The sequence below is a fragment of the Arachis stenosperma genome, chromosome 8 (assembly GCF_014773155.1).
Source record: "Arachis stenosperma cultivar V10309 chromosome 8, arast.V10309.gnm1.PFL2, whole genome shotgun sequence".
NCBI lineage: Eukaryota > Viridiplantae > Streptophyta > Magnoliopsida > Fabales > Fabaceae > Arachis > Arachis stenosperma.
Window position 1 is genome coordinate 42,875,505 of NC_080384.1, and position 4,413 is coordinate 42,879,917.

The window sequence follows — 4,413 nt, forward strand, 5'->3', positions numbered from 1 at the left end:
TTCATACACTTGGGCCATCCAACGTCGTCCATCTTATTAATCTCCGGTTACCCACCGTAACAATATATATATATATATATATATGAATTGAAGTATACATGACAAAATATAATATTACAAATAAAATTATAGTAAGATTATTTAAAAATAATGTAAAGATGACACATCTTTTTTGTTAATCAGAAGCTAAAAGAAAAAAAAGTATGCGCCTAATAAGAAGCAATTAAATAAATAAAAATTTTTAAAAAATAAAAAAATAAAATGTATAAATAAAGATAAAAAATAAAAATTAAATAAATTATAAAAATTGTACCTTAAACACGAAAGAAAGAGAAAGAGAGGAAGAGAGGGAGGGAGTGAAAGAGAGCGAATGAGTAAAAATTATTTGATCTTGTATAAATAGATGATATTGAAAAAAAAACTAATTAAATTAATTTATATATTTCGTTATCACATTTATTATTTATTAAAAAATTTGATATTTACTCCGATCAAATCAAATAATTAATATAATTAACCAAATTAATTCATTGATATAATTAACTATAATTAATCAATTCATATAAATTATAATAAATTGTGAGATTTGAATGTCTAATCAAATTAATCAGTTGATATAATTAATTAATTATAATTGATTTGCTTTAACGAATTAAATGAAATAAATAAGAAAACACACCAAGAGCATGCCACATCAATTTTATCATTAAGTGCAAAAATCTGATTTTTATATAATAGAATAAATAGATAATAAAGATATTTTCTTAAATTCGTATAATTATACATTATTCATTAAATATTAATTACAATATTGTAATATAATTATAATAAATATATTTTTCTAAAATAAATTTATTTAGAGAAATATAAATTGGTTATTAATAACCGGTACAGTTATTATATAATTATCATATTATTATTATTATTATTATTATTATTATTATTATTATTATTATTATTATTATTATTATTATCAAAATAATTAAAAATATTTTTGATTGATAATTGATAAGTAGTTTAATAATGAATTAAATATTAATTTTATATAACTATAATAAAGATATTTTTATAAAATAAACTTAGAAGAGAAAATAGTGCATTCATTTTAGCAAAAAAATGGATTCATGAGGAATCGACATCTCATTTTTATTAGTTGGGGAAAAATCCAGTTTTAATGTATATAAATATGTATAATATTATTGCTATATATGAAGCAGGTTTATATTGCTATAATTATAGAGATTTACTATAATTATATCAATTTTAATTATGAATTTAAATAAATAAAATAGAAAATAATCAAAACAATTTTTTTTCTTTTTATAGTCAAAATTGACTGTAAATGTAAAAAATAAAATCACTAATGATTAAAAATTTGATTGAGAAATAAAACTCCATAATTTAAATTTAATTTGTTAACTAATTATTCTTATGTCCATATAATAATAATAATAATATATTATTATTATTATTATTATTATTATTATTATTATATATTGATTATAATTGTGAATATATACTAATAAAATTATTACATATAAATGAGAATTAGAATTATATCAATTATATAAATTCGAAATTATTATTATTATTATTATTATTATTATTATTATTATTATTATTATTACATAATAGGTTATTAGTCACGTGAATTATTATTATGAAGTCATTAATTATGCTTGAAATTGATATAATTGCTATAATTGCCATATACTCTCAATCATATCGATTATATCAATTTAACTATATCAATTATATTCAAATTATTAGTCAATTATTTTAATAAAAGTTCTTGCTATAATTAGGTTATTGCTATATTATTATCTTGTATCAATTGTTATAATTAATTCAATAAAGATATTTATTCAGTATATATGTTATCTATATTAATTATATGCCAATATTTATAAGAATGAGTTAAAAAAAGTGATATATAAATATATATAATATTATTGTTATATAAAAAATAAATATAAATGGATATAAACTGTATTAAAAAAAATAAAGCCTATATATAGGAAAAATGAAAAACTCAAGTAATTATTTATTAGTTTTTATGGTTTCTATTACGCTTAGTGAAAATTGAGTGATCTAAAATATAAATATGGAGGTGACATGCATACGTATATTAATACAGAAAGAATATATATTAAGAAGCATTTTTTTTATTATATCACTTATTTACTCACAGCTTTAAAGTCTTTAAAAATATACAATTGTATTATCATTCAAAACACAAATTCATCTTTTATTTTCATTAAATATTTAGATTAATTCAGTTAGATGAGTGTTTTAATAAAAAGATAGACTATTATTATTATTATTAAAATAAAAATATCATTAATTGATAATTAGTTTAATAATATATTAAATTTTAATTTGATATAATTATAATGAAAATATTTTTCCAAAATAATATAATCATACATTATTCATGAGCTATTTATTATGCAATTAAAGATATTATTATAACATAATATTTACTTACTATATTTCTATTACGCTTTATATATATCATCAAAAAATGTATGTTTCATTATTTTTTCTAAATAAAATCTGTTTTTATCGGTAAAGAAATTGTGTTTAGGTCAATGATTTAATATATGTTTAGGTAGAGATTTTTTTCGAATATAATAAAAATACAATTAAAGAAATAAAGGATAAAAATAAACTTAAATATATCTGACACCACTTCATTTTATTAAAATATTTAAAAATAGCACATCCACGAAAAATACTCATAATATATAAATTGAGGCAATAATTTAAAATTCTATAATACTAATTTAATCAAATACTAATATTAAAACAAAATTACTTAAACAATGTTGAATCTATTTTAGTCCTTAGTGCAAATTCAGACCATCATCGTGTTAAATAAGCTTCATCATCCGCTATCCATGCAATGCGGTAAGGTAATTACTTAAACCCCTCAATGGCATTACATGCATGCAAAAGAAAGCCAGTAATTTCTCAAAAAAATCACAATATGTTATAAAATTATTCTAATAACGACAAACTTAAAATAAGAAAATTTAAATATATTACGAATAGTTGAAATTCGTGGAAACAATTCCTCAATAAAAAATCGAGCTCCTCCCAAGAAAGCTAACTTTAACCACATTCCATTAGATATGTGAGTAGATCTAACCATCATTCGGTAAAGTAGAGATTATTGCCCCTTATTTGAACGCTTACATTCATGTAGTTGGAACCCGAATCAGTGAAGACAACTCGATGAGGTATTTCATAGATGTGATGCATTGTAAACGATTATGGCAAAAGACAATTGAACTGGAACATTAGACGATAACAATAACTTAGAGTAACAACAATAAATAAATTATCAAAAGAATAATATAATAGAATGAGTATATGAAAAACATTATAAAAAATTATAAATTGTACCTTAAAATAATCAATTTCAATAAAAAACGAAGAATACATTCTTATTCTATGAAGTAGTAAAAAAAATACTAAATATAAAATTATGAACTGATTATCAAATTTAGATTCATGTACGACAGGAAAATACTATTTATAGACCTTAGTAAAACAAATATAAATATGTAAATTAATTACTATTAAGGCAATTTTTTATTATGTACAGCAATTACGCATTATAATTGATAAGTAGTTTAATAGTGCATTAAATATTGATTTGATATAATTATAATGAAGATATGTTCTTAAATTAGTATAATTATATATTATTCATTAAATATTAAATATAATATAATAATAATATAATTATAATAAATAATTTAGAATAGATGAAAAATTTCATTCGTTTTGGAGGGAAACGAACTCACAAGAGAGCGACACGTCACTCTTATTAGATGGGAGAAAACCCAATTTTAGTATATTAAGTAGATAGAAGTAAATGATGTGACTCCGTATATATGATAATTAATTTTTACAGAATATTTTTTATGTCCCTATTAATTCCTATAAATGACTCAATTTAAAAAACATAAAAACTACTAATATACTAACGAATTATTCCATAACGAAACAAGATCTAAACTTTAATATTATATATCGCGTCCAATTAAAATTTAATTTAGTCAAAAAAAAGTTGCTAACTCTATATCTTAAATTAAATTTTGATGATCAAGTATATTTTACAAATAAAAAATTGTCATTTTAGTATTTCTAAAAAAAGAAGAGTAAAATTTTCTCAGTTTTAAATTATTGATGAACTTAATTTTCCGTATCATTTAAAATTATATTTACTATGGATAGTTTATTCATTTATTTATATATATAATCCAAATTTTTTGTAATATTCATTTTTTAATCAAATTAAACAGTTAAACACCTATGCCTATGCGCTAGGCCATACGAGCCCAATCCCCGAAAAATCCGTCAATTTGGCGCCAAACGTGGTTTCAGTCTGTCACACTCAGTCAC